Source organism: Manis javanica, chromosome X, assembly GCF_040802235.1.
Source record: "Manis javanica isolate MJ-LG chromosome X, MJ_LKY, whole genome shotgun sequence".
Taxonomy (NCBI): Eukaryota; Metazoa; Chordata; class Mammalia; order Pholidota; family Manidae; genus Manis; species Manis javanica.
Window position 1 is genome coordinate 7,368,571 of NC_133174.1, and position 18,609 is coordinate 7,387,179.

General features: G+C 42.0%; 1 protein-coding gene across 4 annotated transcripts in view; it reads left to right on the forward strand.

The window, feature by feature from the left end:
• Positions 1-18,609, forward strand: part of FRMPD4 (FERM and PDZ domain containing 4) — a 751,103-nt gene that overhangs the window by 448,759 nt on the left and 283,735 nt on the right. Inside the window, exon 1 of one of the 4 annotated variants that reach the window (XM_037020571.2) lies at positions 879-1,508. The exons of the other annotated variants lie outside the window; for them this stretch is intronic. The gene's annotated coding sequence lies outside the window, so the exon portion shown is untranslated. Of the gene's footprint in view, positions 1-878; positions 1,509-18,609 lie in introns of those variants that run through there. 4 annotated transcript variants of the gene reach the window in all.

The following is an 18,609-nucleotide window of genomic DNA, read 5'->3' on the forward strand; positions in this document are numbered from 1 at the left end:
GTTGTCAAAGCAGGTTAGGAAAAGTCCCTGCCAGGCCACAGCAAGATTGTGTCCTGAGTGCCCGAGCTGAAAGGCACACAGCAAAACGCAGCACGGCTGGATTCCATTCCCCCACCATGCTGGGCACTTGCCACAACTTTTGAGGCTAAAAAATAAGCACTGTAACAATATTGTCTTTGCAACTCAGCCAACTATGCACTGCGTGTGTAGGAAATATAAAATTAAATGTGCCAAGAGATCTGCTTTCCCTCACTGCTGGTGGTAGGTGATTTTAATCAGATGGGATGTTGGCCGTTCCTGGTCAGCACACGCTATTAGGTTACATAACATCACACACTTTTTAGGTAGTGGCTTTTTATTTAAGCTTGCATTTGATGTTATATATGAGAGATGAATTAAAGCTAGAATCCATTTCTAATAAAGGGTCACAGAGCCGTGATTTCTCACCAGCAAGCTGACACACCACAGTGCATCTGTGCCCATTTTTCCCAGTCTTGAAAGTTGCTGATTGAATGAGAAAAGAGAAGCTCGGCAGAGTCAGCTCAGCCAGCCTCACTGTCACCTGGTGTGTCTCCGGGTGCAGATGGAGGCTCACAAAAGGTGCTGCTCTTAGTACAAGGCAGCACAGTGTTTCCAGTGTGTGTGCTTGTGCGGCTGGGAGGTCAGCGTGAAGTCACAAGGCTCGGCCAAGTGCGGCGCTGCTGGCCGGGGTTCAGGCAGTGAAATGTAAGCCAGCCCTGTAAGGAAAGTGCCTGGGAATGCAGCGCGTGCCTCGGCATCAGGCATTCTCCTCGTGTTTCACATAAATGCAGCCCTTCCTTAGGAGTGGATGAGCAGTGCGTTTGCACTGGCTCATTCAAATTGAATGTTGGTAAAAGGAGAGTCCCGAGCAAACAGAACAGTCTGCCGCCTCTGAAAGCAGGAGCAAGGTCAAGCTGTCTGCTGTGTTCTCTGTTGTTTATTGGATGTTTATTTGCTGGCCTCCTGCACACCCAGGGCACGTTACAAAGAGGCACTGCTGGGGCGATCGATGCCTGCTGGGCACAGGCACCCGTGCATGCTATCCCAGGCTCTCTGCACAGTAAAGTTCAAGGCTTCATTTGTGGCTTCACCTGTTGTCCCCAAGCCTGGCGTGGATGATGTACTGCTGGGAGAGAAAGCCCCTCCAGAGGGCCAGTTCGGGTTGCACTTGTCCTTATCAGTGCAGTGGCCCAGCAGGGGTGAGGAGAGCCGGCCTGTAGGGAGCCTTGTGCCCCACGTGCTGTCCGCTAGCTTGAGCCGGAGCGGAGCTCCACCAGCAGCCGGCTTGCTCTCTGGTCTTGTGCTGTAAGGAGGAAAGGCTGTAGGGCAGTGAGCCTGAACTTGGCCGTTCATCCATACTGCACTGAATGATTGCACAGAGTGGAGTCAAATGCCATTTGGGGGCGAAGAGCGAAGAGCATGCGTCACACTCTTGTTGCTGCTGGATATAGTAGGAAGGACCCCTGACAGCCTCCAGTAATTATCAGGTAAACCCTCAAGTGTGTGCTGTGTGGAGGAACATAGGGGCTGAGGGCAGAGTGCGCAGGGGAGAGGGAGTTAGGCTTCGTTGCATTTGGGGCGAGCTGTTCCTTAGATTTTTTTGGCTAGTGGACCAGAAGAAGGAGAGGTTTCAACTTGCTGCTGACTTATAGAATAGTCCAGAAGGTCCTTTTACATGCGATGGGGACTCTTCTCCTCAAGTCCTCAGAGCTGTAGTGGACTCCTGTCTCTGAAGCAGGCATGTTCTCTGTGGGGTTCCTGGCGAAAAGAAAAGTTCTGACCACAGTCCTGACTGAGTCTCTCAGGTGAAATCTCATCTTGAGAATTCAGTGTTTTGAACTCCTAGTTCTGTTTGTTTTTCCAAAATGTAATAAGGAGTGGTTTTCAGAAACCCAGAAAGACTGGGAAATGTGACATTTCTCTTAGATCCTTTTCTAAAGACATGTATAGTTCCCGTCATCCCTTTGGGGAGAATCTTGAAGAGAGAGTGAGTTCCAAGTCCAAGCATGTCATTTGCCTAATGAAATTTCGTACTGTCTTTTGTAAGTCATCGTTACCTGCGTTGGCTCTATATTAACAGACTGTAAAGTACACGGTGTCTCTTGGCAGTGTGTGTTCTAGGCAAGTTACTGAGGAATTTAGCAACTGTAAACTTCGCTTGAGCCTAGTAAATGTCCTGTCCAGCTCTTGGAGCTCTTTGACAAGCTGCATTAAAAATAGAAGGATTGATTTATAATTAAATTAGGTATTGTATTTGCCTTCAGGGAGCTGAAATGCAGTTATGTGAGCATGTGGACAACATGAGTCCACTGTTCCTAACAGACTGTTCCTATAAATTGTAGTTTTAAATAAGTCTGCTGCTCTTCTGATCTCTCAGTTATTTTTTTTTTGTCACCTCATACAACTGAATATCTGTTTTAGCACTCAAATTGAATAAACAGAATAATTTGTCATGGATACCATTTTATATATATTTTATCGATATACAGATATGGAGGTGTGTGTAGAGAGATGTTTAGATTGGGAGCAGTGCAGTTTGTCAGCAGCAGAGTTAACAAGACTTAGAATAATGCGTTCTTGGCACATAAACATGGGTTCTCACAAACAAGGGGTGCTGAAGGATGCATCACCGAGTGCATTTCCCTTGAGAAGTTGTGGCAGTGGTCACCCAGGGATTCTCCACAGCTGGGCGTGTATCCACGGTTTCTGTGCCAGAAAGTGTGCGTTTGATCCATGGATGAGAGGACATGAGGGGCACAAGGCTCTAGGGAAGAGGATACAAAGTCTTTGGGGGAAATTGGTATTGGAAGTAGTAGCTTCGAACAGAGTCCATTGCTGGCACAGGGATCAACTCTATGATAACTTGATAAGAAAAGAATTTGGATTGAACCTACAAAAGGATGGTTGCCACTCCTTTTGATTAATTTATTCAGTTCCTCATTTAAGCTACCAAGTTAAGTTTTTCCAAGGAACAGTGTTTTAGTGAGTTCCTCAAGGAATAAACAGAGTTTTACAGAGTATTTCATAGTCAAGTGTCAAAGTAAAAAACAAATAGGTTATAAAAGCTAAGCTGCCAAATTTTTAGAGACACCATTGTGAGTAATGAGTACTGAGTCTATGCCCTGAGAGGGCACATAGCATGAGGGGATTCATACCAGTTTCCCTCAAATTTCAGTTGAAATTGCCTTTTTAGTATCTTAATACCTTAAATTAGCATACGTCCAGCTGTGTAACAGTAGTAAGTAGGGAAAATGAGCTGGACCTATATTCTAGAATGTTGCAGCTAATTTAGACGAGCAATTTAGGTTTTGGTGTGTGGCCTGTTATGCTTGAACTAAAGCTAGTGCCTGGTCCATTGAGGAACGTTAGCCAGAATCCCAGCGGCACCAAAGGGTCCATCCTGGCCTGGCTTGTGAAAACAGACGAGAAAAGTTCCATGCTGCCAGGTGTCACATGTGTCTGAGGCTGATTTATTTCCTAGAGTGATTTATCAAAGCAATTGTGATATCTTGTATTTACAGAGCAGCCTTTTGTGAAGAGCTCAAGAGTGTTTTTTGGACATGATCTAATTATCAGAACACCACAGGGAAATAGAGAGCTCGTACTTTCTCTCCTCGACAGTTGAGATGGCAGAGGGGCAGAAAGGTAGAGCGATTTATCCAAGATGATTTAGAAAAACACTGACACACTGCCTGGAAATGAGCCAAGGGGAGCTTTGTGGGGGAGGTCTGGGGGCTTTTGCCTCTGAGACCACCTTAGCTTAGCAGCCGGCTGTGTGTACCCCCTGGGGTCCTCAGCGCAAGAGGAGCATGTTCCAACTGAACCGCATGGACCCACATCCCCACAGTTTGTGGTCAGAGGATCCCAGCCGCCTGTCTGACATCTGCGGTGACCAGCTGGACTGAAGGCTGTGAAGGACGTGCCTGTGGGCTGTGAAACTGTGGTGGCGCAATCAGCAGATGTCACTAGAGGTCTTTATATCCCATGCAGAAAGCAGCAGGACAGGAAATTTCCCCCACGTTTAGACTTCAAAAACATCTGTACCCTCTCTAGATGCCCACTAGCTTCCGAGGAGAGAGTTGATGCTTTCTCTCCCTTGATACCAGAGCCACACATCTGACCATCAGGAAATGCTTCTTTAGGTATTGCACCTTTTAGTTACCAAGACAGGCCAGGCTTGCTCCAAGTTGAATTGAGGAATTCGAAAAAAGTGTTTTCATACACCCATGAGGGCTTGCTCTCATTTCTCTGCTCTGTGAGTGCTTGTTTTGGAGGAAATCATGTCCCACTTACAATATAAGCTGATGATTTTACATACCTAGAAACTGTGTATGTCCTATATTTTGGGTACAATTTCAGTTTTAAAATAGACACCGACTCAGTTGTATCTTAGCATATTATTTAGATTCATAAGCAGTTGGATGACAAGGCAAGGATCTTCCAGAAGGCCATTTCAATTTGAGAGTATTCTGGCTGGGGTCAGATTAAAAATGCATTGCTGGTACAGTCATTCAGGGGCAGTGTCTGGGCAGATGGTGCTAGGAGGAAGGTCTGCAAAATGGAGAAACTGTAACGGGATTAGATAAAACTGTCCATAGAAAGGGCCTAGTGTGTGGCCTGGCACCACGATGCTCTCACATGCTGGATCTGAACCTGTATGGGAGGGGGACCAGACCCAGAGGGTGGCAGCCTAGAAACAGAGCCTCTGGGGAGAGTAGCCAAGTCCTGAAGGCTTTCAGAGAAGGAGGGGTGACCAAGGACCTGGGAAGGAGCAAGACCTGGTGGAGGCTGCAGGAGCCCGAAGAACCCAGACAGAAGCCAGCACTGCGAGTTGGGAAAGAAGCACGAAGGCTGGCAGGGAACGTGGCTCTTTGCACCCCCAGTGGAAGAGCTGATGTGACTGATGCAAGAGAATTTCTGACAGTGTTACATAAAGGTCCCTAATAAGTCAGTTTGAAAGGCTGCAAGATAAACCCTAAGAGGTGCTTAGGGAAAAAGGGGAAGAGAGAAAGGACTCTAACCACGATCCCTGGTACTGAGTAAAGTAGCAGAGATCTCAGCAGGGATGAGGAAGAGGAAGGGACCTGCAGGAGAGGACTGAGGTCCAGAGGAGCAGCCCCGCAGAGCTGGAGAGGCACAGAGGGGACTGTGGAAGGCTCACGTCCCCGGTCCCCAGCGTGGATGTTGCATGTGGAGAGGCCGTGGCCCAGGAAGCGGAGGCTGTTCCCACCTGCCCTGGGTGACTCTGCTGGTAGAGGTGGCCTGCTGGTAAGAGTTTGCTGAACAAAAGCCAGACTTGGTGCCCTGGGCTGCTTCCTTGCCATTTCCTCCCCTGCCCCTCAGGCTGTTTCCGGGGTGACGGGGAGCTTGGAGAGGGAGTGGCCCTCACCCGCATGCTCCAGTTGCACTTGTGGCCTGTGCCAGCCCTCTGCTCCCCTCTCTCCCATGCTCAGAAGCACTGTCTGCCACCCACAGGCTAGGTGTCTTCACGTTGATTAAACACCCGAACGAATGGAGTTCTGCTCTGGTAGCTGGGATCTATCTTGCTCACTGCCTCCTCCCCAGGGCCCCAAACGGTGCCACCCACATAATAGGAAATGTTCGTTGAATGAATGACTTGCTCCTAACGCATTTGTTATAGACAATTCTGGACCTTTTCCCACCTGACTGGTATTAGTTGTATTCTGTGCTCGTTCCCCTCCATCAAACAAGATTGTAAACCTTTGAGGGCCCTGAATTATGTCATACTGATTTTTTTAAAACCCTCAGTGAATAGCATAGCACCTTAAATGCACGGCGGCACCTAATAAGTATTACAGAATAGAAATTATACCAGAAAATAGGACATAGTTGATATCCTTAAAGCTTTATAGTTTGACTCATTTAGGGCATAGCTCATAGATAGAAAATTCCCTAACAATAAAATAATATATTTAAATCACTGGTTCTTAAACAAGAGTGATTTTATCACCCTGTCCCCAGGTGATACTCAGAAATTATTGCTCCATGTGGTGTTGGGGTTAAGCTCCTGGCACCAGTGGGTAGAGGTCCGGGACCTTGCTGAACGTCCTTAGTGCTGAGGCTGAGAAACATTGATTTAAAATAAAACCCTTATCACAGTGTATTAGAATGATTTTTCTTTGTTCCTATTTTCCATCAAACGCTGCTTCTGGGTGGCAGTGTTTTGTCTTACTCATGTTTGTGCTCCCCTGGCATATGTTACCCTTTTAATAAACGATCGCTGAATTGGTCAATGAATGAATATTAATGATGTCCCTAAACATGCTCCACTATCCTCTTTGGAACAACTTTATAATTAGAAACTGCATTTCTAGTCAAGGCCTCAACATGAAATAAGCAATAGGTTCAATGTCAGGTTTTAAAAGCAGAGACACAGGAGCCATACATGCTTGTGTTTAAGAAGGTTTCACATCACGGAATGTTAATGCTGAAGGTCTCTGAGAGGTCATTCACTTGAACTCCCTAAAATTATTGGTAAAGCAGTTGAAAGCTGGGGAGGTAAAATGACTGGTCTAAGGGCTCACTGGTGCATCGCAGAACCAGGAGTAGAACTGTTTCCCACTCTTGGACTTGGGGGTGTTTTCATCATGTTAAGCTGTCTCCATTGCATCAGCCCAACTAAACTTGGCACAATATATTGCTTGTAATGAATGCATGAGACCCTGCCACCAATGTAGTATTGGATATAACACAAAGAAATTACAGCTTTACGTATTATAGAAGTTGACCTTAAGCTAATATGCTAGCCATTAACCACAATTAATGTAAAGTTTAAAATGATGTAATGGTAGTGTGGGAAGAAATGTTGGTAGCCAGCTGCTAAACCCCTGGAAGTCTGCAAAGGAATAGAGGTCAGGTTTGATTCAGAGTCAAAGGTATGGAGGCGCTGGAGCTCTATTTTGTGCTCCTATTCAGTGTAGGCGTGTTTCCCAAAATGGACTGTTGCAAAGGGTATTACAGAAAAACAGGGTTACACGTTGAGACAAATTTTGAAATGCAAGGGTAAGCAAAAATAGGCAGTCTGTTTTCCAAAGGATATCTCAGGTATTCATATATGGAAGTATTTTATAGCCAGTCTCCAAGCTATCATGCGTGCCTCCCTACATCTCATTTATTAGATCATTTATATTACCCACCGGTGTTCCTCAGAATGTAGTTTGAAAATGCTCTCTAATTCTTTGAGTCTATTTAACTGATAGTAAATAGTAAGGTGGTAGGACTGCTTTGGTTTCGGAAGGGTTTCGGGTAGGTGTTTGGACAGCCCATGTTTTCTGTCCCCTGTCACCCAGCCTGTGTCTTTTTGAAAAAGCTGTGCAAAGGAGTTTTTTTTTTTTAAATTCAAGAAGCATTTATTGAGTACATAATATGTGTCAGGCATTATTTTCATGGAGCTTAATCTGCTAAGAAAACTAGGATGTGCTGGAGCTGGCTGATGTGGGTTCATGAAAGCCAACTGTTAAATTTGCAAGAATTTTGCAAGTTGTCAAAAAATAAATTATATAAAGTTAACATTAAATTAGTTATTTTAAAAATAAAGGTAATCAAATTCATTGTCTTCTAATAATTTTATCACTATCTATTGTATCTGCATGTTGGAAAACCAAATAATGATGCACTACTATGCATTTCATCCTAACTCACATCTAGTGATATGCTGATAGCTTGAAGTATGATATTGTGGGAGTATTTATGCCAGAGAAATCAGGAAATGTTACAAATCAGGCCTTGTTTTGCTCATTGTCTAAACTTACAAAAATAACGGAGAAAATGTTAATAATGCTAATTACAAGTATGCCATGTCTGTAGTGTTAAATTGTGAATACCACAAAAAATTTCCAGTATTCAAAAGCTATTATTCAGTTCAGTATGGAAGTTGCTCACTTCACTGATGAATGAAGTTCTACACTTTTGCCTTCCTCTATTGTGTAAGAACAAATATATATATATATCCATGGTTCCTGGCATAGAGCTTCTAAAAACCTTGTAATTTCCTAAGTGATAGGACTGTCTTTTGTGATTAATAACAAACTCTTTCTCTCCTACCTGAGTTATGCTAATGAGATGATAAGGTAGGGGTCTCTACATAGCAGCAGGATAGGGCTGGTCACCAGAAAGACACAGTAATTAGAGAGTTAGGATTTTTAGCTCCACCCAACAGCCTCAGGAAAGATTTGATGAGCTGGGATGGTGAACGCACCTGTCTGCCAGGAAGGTGGGGCACCCCAGTTCCACCCTAACAGTCAGCACCTTTTTGGACCTTGCCCTAGGTACCTCTTCAGTTGGCTGTTCACCTCTATCCTTACATAAATCTGATAAATGTAAGTAGATGTTTCCCTGAGTTTTTTTTATTTTTTATTTTTGTATCATTAATCTATAATTACATGAAGGACATTATGTTTACTAGGCTCCCCCCTTCACCAAGTCCCCCCCACATATCCCTTCACAGTCACTGTCCATCAACATAGTAAGATTCTGTAAAATCACTACTTCTCTGTGTTGCACAGCCCTCCCCGTGCCCCCCCCACACTATACATGCTAATCGTAATGCCCCCTTTCTTTTTTCCCACCCTTATCCGTCCCTTCCCACCCATCCTCCCCAGGCCCTTTCCCTTTGGTAACTGTTAGTCCATTCTTGGGTTCTGTGCTTCTGCTGCTGTTTTGTTCCTTCAGTTTTCCTTTGTTCTTATACTCCACAGATGAGTGAAATCATTTGATACTTGTCTTTCACCACCTGGCTTATTTCACTGAGCATAATGTCCTCCAGCTCCATCCATGTTGTTGCAAATGGTAGGATATGTTTTTTTCTTATAGCTGAGTAATATTCCATTGTGTATATGTACCACATTTTCTTTATCCATTCATCTACTGAGGGACATTTAGGTTGCTTCCATATCTTGGCTATTGTAAATATGTGCAAAGGAGTTTGAATGAATATATTCTGTTTCTTGAGGTCTGTTCCTTGTCACAAGATGAGGTTTTAGAGAGAGTTGTTCCTGTGGCCAGTCATGGAGAAATTGGTGTTGAAGCATCGTGAAGAAGAAAGACACTGGGCTTCAAGTCAGGATGCCACCTTGGCAAGTCAGGCAACATCTGTTGGTTATAAGTGAAGCCGTCCGTGACATGAATGGTCTTACATGCATAAGATTTCAATGTGATCAGAGGAGACAATAGAATTAGTTAGTTTAAAGAACTTGTAAAAAAAAAAGTCTGTTTTCCATCCTGTCTGTACAATGAAACCTTGGCGCAGCTTGGAGTAAAGAGGCCAGTTTACTTGCTGACCTGCTGCCTGACAATTTCAGGCTAAGGATCCAGACTTCATTATGGAATACCGAGGACCTCAGTCAGTCGTTCAAATTTCTTTCTACAGTTGGGACAAGGTCAGTATTTTAATTGACCTGAATTTCTATTAAAACTATTCCCTAGTGGAAAGGCATACCAACAAAACGTCCTTTACATATCGAGTCTTAGAGAGAGAACTGGAATATATCAAAAAGTGCATATTTTATAAACTTGTTACTGTAGTTGCCTTCGGTGAATTTTAAGGAAAGTGCATAAACATGTAATTAACAACAGTTACAAAGAAGGAGAATCAGAGCTTCTAAGAATAATTCAGATTGATATTAAGCCAAGTGATAGATAAAAATCTGTACCTTAACCTGTAAGAAAAGCAGTCCAGAGAGAAAGAGGGCCTACTGTCTGAAAGAGCTTCCCAAAGGAATTTAAATGGTGCCGTGTTTTTCTCACACGTTTCTTCTTAATTGTACCCCCAAGGCCTTTAAAGCATTCCATTGGCAGCCCTTTCAAAAATTTTGGAAAGTGCACAGGTAAACACTCATAAGAAGGACTCTTTGCTTGCAGGGGAACTTTGAGTTGACTCACCTCTTGCTTCTCCTCATGGAACCTTATGACTTTAACGTTCTCCCGGATCAAAACCTTACTTAGGAAATCATATGAAGAATGGGTATGTGCTTCATGACTGGAAACAAGCCCTAGCCCTTCAGAGCGAAAACCAGGTTTTCAGCATTAAATGTCATAACATCTGGAAGGAGCTCAGTGTAGCCAAACTTGCCACAAAATGAAATGACCTTCTCCAAGGAAATCCAAAGCAACAGACTGTTTCTGTAGGGAATTATTTAAAGGAGGAAAGCTTGGGAGAGTTGGCACCCAAATATAGACCAACTGGTTTGTGCAGTGAGTGAATGGAGGAAAATTTGTGTGCAGCTTACAGACCAAAGTGTGTGGATGATTTGATCAGGAGGACTCTTTCTATCTCCTGGCTCAGCCTCGAGCTTGAAGATGGGCTCTTCAGGGCATCCTGGGTCTACCCAGCCCTCCCAGAGCTTTTCCAGCCTAGCTGATGGCTGCTTCAGTAGATACACCCTTTACCTGTTCAGTTTGCCTTGAGGAAATAGAGGGAACCTCTGAATTTTCTACTTCCCTGCTTGTTTTGCTATAGCCAACTCATCATCTGTGCATGAAAATGCCTCAGTAAGTAGTTCTTGTGTATTTACCTAATAGGTCACAGGTTCCAAAGGGCCTAGCAGTGGGGAATTGAAAAAAGTAGTGTAGCTCAAAGGACAAAGGCTTTTTCTCAAGAATAGTAAATGGAGATGGAGGTAAATAAATGAAAGGGTAAGAAATGTATCATCAAAAACGGAAGTTGTAATAACGAGACGTAACTACTCTTGGGTGGGGGAAGGCTGGCCCACTCTAAAGAATCGTTATGGGAAATTTGCTTTTTTGCTAATTATCCATATCAGGAGAAAAACATTTGGTTAACATTTAGCATTTGTACTAGAAAGGAATCAAAACATGCAGTTATTGGCAAAGAAAACATAAAACAAAGCTTTTTGTATTTTATTGAAGGCTGACTTCCTGTACTGTATTTACTTTTAACTATGCGTTTATGGGGTCGTGCTGGTCTTCTACTTGCCAGGTTAAGAACATCATGAAACAATAGGGAAGGCAGTTTTTCTTTGTCTTGATGTAAGATGAATGTCTAATGATAGCAGCAAGCATTTTAGTTAGAAAATTTGCAAATGAAATCTTGATAAATATTTTTCAGTGTTTCAAATCCCCAGGTAACATCCCCAGGGACCCAGGTACATTAAACTTGGATTAACATCATTTCAAGCAAACCTGGTGATTAAAGGCTGATCATTTCTATTTTACTATATTAAATTTCTAAGCCTCTAGGAAATTTGAAGACAGATTAAATAACCTGAAAGCAACCAGCTGAAAGATGCACAAAGGAGCACAAGGCTTATTGACTAGAAAGTGAAATGAATCTCACTCTGAGGCAGAAAGATTGCAGAAGGAAAGTTATGTCTATGAGGAAAGCTTTTTAATAAGGTGTCATGATTGAAGAGAGAAGTTTAAATCAGGTAAAGAAAAACATAATTAAAGCGACTTAATCATGGATCAACATCTTGCTGGAAATCCCTCTTGTTTATGAGATTTCCTACAAATTATATTAATGTTACTGTTCAAAATTTATGGACTGGTATCATTTTAGGAACTTCTGTTTTTTCTTATAAAACCTGTCTCTGAGGGCCAAGTGAGCAGTCTGTAATGATACAGAACAGATTCTGAGATCATCAGGTATTCCCCCCATCCCCCGCCCCCCGTCCCCTCCAACCCCTGCACATTGCCTTCCCTTCTTCCTCATGCACATGATAGGTTTGGCTTGGCTGTGGTTGGAGTTTGTCAGAGAGCCAGTGTCCGTGTCTTTGGTGCGATAACCATCTGTTGACCACCTCAGTTGCCCCTGTGACAGCTCTTCCTTTGCTAGCTTTATATTACCTCTAGAGTAGAGGAACCCCTTCACCCCAAAAAAGGATCGGCACACAATAAAACAGCATACAGCAATGCAAATGATGATCTACGGTCATCCCACTGTATGTTTGCGTGAAAGAAGCTAGATAAAAGTCTATATACACTGCATGATTCTATTTATATGAAGAGTGAGAAGAGGCTCAACTAATCTACAGTGATAGAAGTCTGAATAAGGGTCACTTCTGGCGACCAGGTGAATATTGCCTGGGAATGTATATGAGAGAGACTGGGTGCTGGATAGTGTGGGTGTTGGATATGTGGATCTATACATATGTAAACACTCACTGTCAACCTATACACTGAAATTTATATACTTTATTGTGTATGTTAGACTCTAATAACAAAGCCATAAACAATGTAGTCAGATACAAGCACATTTCAGTAGATGTATGCAAGAGTTTACTTTTTAAGCAAGAAATGATCTCTGAATTATGAATATGCTATTATTTTATATAATTAAGAACGGTAGCGGAGACCTTGCTAAACACTTCACGTTTCCTCATTTGTTGTGAAGCCTAGCAAGCTAAGCAGCTTCATTCCCATTTTATAGATTGCCTCTAATCATTGTGTGCAGCCCTGCAGCTTTTAGGCATGTCTGAGCTGTGATTTAACCCAGACTCATCTGATTCTAGGTCCACTGGGGGTTTAATGAAACTGTGACTGCAGCAGATTGGAAATGGAGTCTGATAAATTGCTAGCTTTGATTATTGCAGCTTCCAGTCTTTCTGGAGTAGTCCTTCTAATGTAGCTAACATAAGACTAGGCCACAATATCATACTTGAGCTTAGTGATGGATGAATAAAGTTGTGCAGGGCATCAAAGTTAGGTGGTCAATACTCAGGGCCATTGCAGTTTTATACTTTTCCATGCAAGGATATTTTTTGTCAGTGGCATGAAAAAAGGTATGAATTTAACAAATAAAAACAAAGAAAATCTGTATGGAGTATCAGTTAAATAATTTGTAAATATTTAAGAGGTGATACCATTTGACCCAGGAATTCCACTTATAGGAATTTACCCTATGAATGCAGGAGCCCAGTTTGAAAAAGACATATGCACCCCTATGTTTTTTGCAGCACTATTTACAATAGCCAAGAAATGGAAGCAACCTAAGTGTCCATCAGTAGATGAATGGATCAAGAAGACGTGGTACATATACACAATGGAATATTATTCAGCCATAAGAAGAAAACAAATCCTACCATTTGCAACAACATGGATGGAGCTAGAGGGTATTATGCTCAGTTAAATAAGCCAGGTGGAGAAAGACAAGTACCAAATGATTTCACTCATCTGTGGAGTATAAGAACAAAGAAAAAACTGAAGGAACGAAACAGCAGCAGACTCACAGAACCCAAGAATGGACTAACAGTTACCAAAGGGAAAGGGACTGGGGAGGATGGGTGGGAAGGGAGGGATAAGGGGAAAAGGGGCATTACAATTAGCACACATAATATAGGGGTTGGACACGTGAAAGGCAGTGAAACACAGAGAAGACAAGTAGTGATTCTATAGCATCTTGCTACCCTGATGGACAGTGACTGTAATGGGGTATGTGGTGGGGACTTGATAATGTGGGGAGTCTAGTAACCCTAATGTTGCTCATATAATTGTACATTAATGATACCAAATTAAAAAAAATACAGTATGTTACAAGTTCAAAAAAATATTTAAGAGGTGAAGTTTTTCTCTTTTCTTGACCATGACCCCTTTTTATCTTAGTGTGGATTTCTCAGTTTAGTTTTCCAAATCTTAGTTTGTGAGATGATCACTTTTGAAGTCAATTCTTTGCCCTTTATCAAAAAAATGCAGATTTTTGCTCAGTGTTTAAATCTGCCTTACTTGTGCTCTCTAGAATGTCTGATATACCAAGATAATGCACCGACACATGTCAACTTCACTTGAAGAACCATTTTGTCCATCACCCTAGAATGGCAGAATAGTGGAATGAGACTGTGTCCTTAGCAGTCCCACCTGGGACCTCCTCATTTCAGAGAAGGCTGAAAATTGCTGTCCCCAGACATGTAGTGCTTTGTTCACTGCACTTTTGCTCAGGAGGGATGAAGCCAGGCCCCAGATGAATGATTTATGATGTCTGTCACCCTTTCCTGGATAGGTGATGAGTCCTCCCACTTCTGGTAAATTTCTAGGGGCCAATAACTCAGGCTTATTTATCTTTTAGCAATCATCTCCTGTTTGCTCTCTTCTTCACATTTCTGATTTTAGTGTAATGGCTCAAGAAGTACTTTAAAATAGAGTGAAGAAAGTGTTGATTGAAATCTATTAAATTCTCTCCCTTTTATGTCTGAAAGACTGTTCTGTGGTTCAGTAATCTGAGGTTTCTGTGTCAGCGTGAAAAGTGGTACTGCCGCCTTACAGAGTCAGTCCTTTGAACAGGAGACCTCTAGGGGATGATCAATCCAAACCCCTTATCTTAGAGTAGACGCTTTGAAACTTAGAATCACCAACTTCTCAGAGTACTTTTTAAGAGAAAGGTTTTAGATTCTTTTAGTAAGGCAGATTCTCGAAAGTGAATGAGTCATTGCTTCCCATTCACACGATTGAGATGGGGAAGGGGCCAGGAGAATAACCCGATCCAGACGCCCACATTTAAGGTCTCTTCTTTGTCAAGAAAGACAGAAAGAGCTTCTCCAGGGACATCGTCCTGGACACAAGTTAGTGCTGCGTGCAGAGACTAGGAATAATGGGTTCACAGCACAATGTACTGCCCTCTGAGAACTCATCGGGTTTGTGTGATGATGGGAAACAAATTAAAAAGGAGATCTCTAGTTAGCCTTTAGATTTACTCATGCTTCCTGGGGCTCTATTCTCTCTCGATGCTGCTCGTTCATAGAAGCATAGCATTTGAGAGCCAGTAGACCTTTAGAAGTAAAACCAGCTAGTATTGGGTCCTTGAGCAAACTTGATAGGTAGAGAGGAGAAAAGTAACTTGCTGGCTGGTGGAGAGCTGACCAAGAAGTCAGATCCTTTGACTCCTGCACCAGGCTCTGTCGTCCTTGATATCACCTTGCCCCATGCTAAGAATCTCTAGCTGGAGCCCCCTAGGAGAGCTCTTCAGGACTAAAGAGCATTTGGATTAGCAGGAGCCCAGGCGTCCCACCTACTACAGAACTGCAAAAACAAAAATTCTGCCTCAGAGGCGATTACCTTGCGGCGTGGTGAGTCCTGAGTACTGCTACTTACACCACTGTCCCAGCTCCCTGGAGCTGTACAACTCCATGCCAGGCTGGGTTTTAGTAGACCATCGGCCCACCCTGTCCAATAAAACTTCATATGATGGTAGAAATGTGTGCCAACAGCCATATGAGCCACTGACTGCTTGAAATTAATAGAGCTATACACTGAAGAACTAAATTTACTGTTTTATTTCATTATAATTAATCTAAACTGAAGGAGCCACATGTGATTAATGGCTGCCATTTTGGACCTACTGTCTGCCTTCCTTCCTCTGTCTATGAATTTCAAGTCAGATCTAGGTATCTGCATTATTTTCTTTCAGCTTCCCATATCTTAGAGATAAAACCATTCCATTTAATTTAAAGTAAGTCTAGATACAGTGAAAGATTTTAAATAATTATTGTTTTTGTTCCATCTGTGTGTACATTTACTTTGTTTTTGAAGGTAACACATGTAAAAGTTCATAGATAAGATGTGACCATGTGCCATCAGTAGTAGTCTGGAGAGCAGAGACCACAAGTCCAATTTGGAAGCTTTGGAAATACCTTCTCTCTGTCTTCTATGTCTATTAGTCTTTGCCTCAATTTCCCCAGTTCTCTAGGAGAAACAAAGGATCACTAGAATTGTCAGACTTCCAAGTACAAGCATGGGATGGCATTCATGTTTACCTTGACCTCAGATCAACTGGTGTTATCTGATAACCCTGTCAATCTGTGTTTTTAAAATATTCATTCTCTTTCTTCCTGCTGTTGCTTCAGGAGAAAGAAAGAAAAAGCTGGGAAAAATTCTTAAACAAATTTCCATGTCTCTTTTTTTTTTTTCATTCTTTTTTCCTTAATAGGATTTTCTTGACCACAGAGGTAATTTTTGAAAGCTACATGATTAATATAAGATAGACCTGGCTTATCTTGCCCTCTGGGTTGGAAAACAATTAAGTCAGTAAAGTAAGTGTAAAGAACTGTGAATTTCTAGAGTCATGATATTCCATTAATGTCCATTCTAAATCGGCTATGTGTGCAGAGGCCCCATTTTTAAGTAACCAAATCATTGATCAATTTTTCATTTTAAAGCAAAAGCATTTTTTTGTTGTTGTTGCTATATATCTAAAACAAATTTACCTAGATTTTCAGGAAAATTGCAGAACATGGCATTACCTTTTGACTAATGTTTGTCTTCCATAAGATGGGAATTTGTACATATTTTTTCTCAAGTAATCCATTTGTCAAGATAGCACTTTCACCCTGAGGGTATACAAGGTAATAAAATATTTCTCTACAGATCTACCACATACTTTTCTTAAAAATCAAAGCTTTTAAAGAAAATCTTAGAGAGCTGACTACTTAGGAAAAATAGGAACCTGCCGCCATTCTGTAAAACGTTAAGTGGAATCAATGTATGTGTGTGCTAATATGATGGGGCGGTAGCTCTCACTTCAGTAGGGAAATGTCATGACTTACTCATCTGACCATCGCTGAGTAATGGCTGTCACAACTAAAATGAACAACCATTTAAAGAGGACGGAATCACAGTGGAATCCGAGTATTTCAGGGTGATTAAGTCCCACTTATATCTATGCCTTAGCTGAGAGGGAGTGAAATGAGGGAATAGAAGATACGCTTTTCGGGTGGTGAAACAGAATGGTGGCTCCTTTACAAGGCCAAATTTCAAATGAAACTTGTTTTGACCTTCACCCTGTAACCCTTCTCCCCTGTCTCATGAACTTTTCCCATCTCATTTAGGTATTCTTTTAATTGCAGGTCAAAACAGTGAGAAGTGGAGTTCCTAATAAATGCTCTTAAGAGATAATAGTTTTGTCCTCTGACCTTATTTGAGGGCATAATTTAACTTTCTTGTTGGCCTGCTCACAACTAAGGAAGTAACACTGCACACGAACACTAGGCGTCAGTGGTAATCCCCTCCGTCTGTCTGTCTGTCTATTTCCTTCCTTCTTTCCTTCCTCCCTTGTTCTTCCTTCTTCCTTCTCCTCTTCCCTTCCTTCCTCTGGCAAGGCACCAAAAGGTCATTTGTGTTATTGATCCAGTCTAACACAAACAGCCTGCCTGGAAGATTTGCAGTGCATTTGGTATTATCATCCCCATGTTTAGTTTTACTTGGGTTCTGACTCAAAATTCAGATCCGTGGCAGGTGTACCATGCAGACTACCCCTTCATGAAGGTAATGGTGCACTTGGGGTTTGCCTTTTTTCACAGGTGCTGAGACAAGAGATGGCTGAGATGTTTGGGCAGGTTTTGTGCTTCCAGCATCTTGTAGGTTGGCATTTCCAGGACTCAGCGAAGGCTGATCCAGCTTTCCACATCTGAAGCATGAAATTTCCTACTTCTCTGGCTGTGTTGACAAATTTAACAGACATCTGTTGGAGTAGGTTTTGGGCACTGACCAATAAAAATTATGGCTCCAACTGCTAGTATGAGGCGTAATGTTGTGTTAGTTAAACTCTGTTGACAGGCGTGCCAGTAGATTGGTTAGTCTCAGGAGGTTTCTCTGGGATCTGGGGGTTTATGCACTGTAGGTAGGTAGGTCTCCAACTAGACCTTTCCTTGGATTGGCTTGACTTGGAGAATGAACAGAGACGTTCCTTTGAGAATGTAAAAGTCATGACATTGGCTGCAAATATGACGATATGAACCATATTTTAATTACAAACTAGCAACATTTTCACAAAATTTTTGGACAAACGTGTTTCCAGTTACTCATTCAGAGAGGATGAATTTGATAAATGTTCAAATGATTATATTGAAGTCAAATGTTCACATGACTATATAATAGGCATTCTATTTACAGAACTTGGCAAATATCAAATTTTAGTGTATCTTTTTTGATATAACTTCCCTGTCATTTTATTTGAGGCTCTGGAGCCCTTTACCTTGGCTGAAGTTGTGGTTGTGTATTTTACTACCTGTCTACATGTAGTCAGCAACTGAATCAGCTCTAGCTTTAGTGGTGTTAAAGCAGTGCGAGTAAAGGAAGAGAATAAAATGCAGATACCAAGCGATGAACGTATTACATTCACTGCAAGTTGTAATACAAGAGTAGATTTCAGTTGTGTAAGCTATACTATTTTGGGAAATGGATACAGAGGTCATGTTTTTATTGTAACAATTATATATGTGTTAAAAAAAACACGACTCAATATGATGGATGGTTGTTTTGGTTTCTTTGAATGTCTTAAATACCTAAGTGTTCTGGTCATGTCAGTCATGCTATGACTTAGGTGGCTGTAGGCGAATAGTAGAGACATTGGGGACCTCAGCCCGTCTTCTATCTTCTCTGTCCCTGGGTGTGGGTCTATGGTCACTCTGCAGTGTCCCTCTCATTAGGACTAGAGTAATGTAAATGCTTCTAGGAAAGTTCCAAACCCTAGATAAATCGCTGTAAGCACAGTTGCTATTCACAACAATAACTTAATGTGATAAGAAATGGAAGGGATTTTGTCTGCTTTTTTCCCTGCTGTGTCCTCAGCAACTAGAGAAACACCAAGCTCAATAGGTATTTGGTAAATGAATTTACGTACAT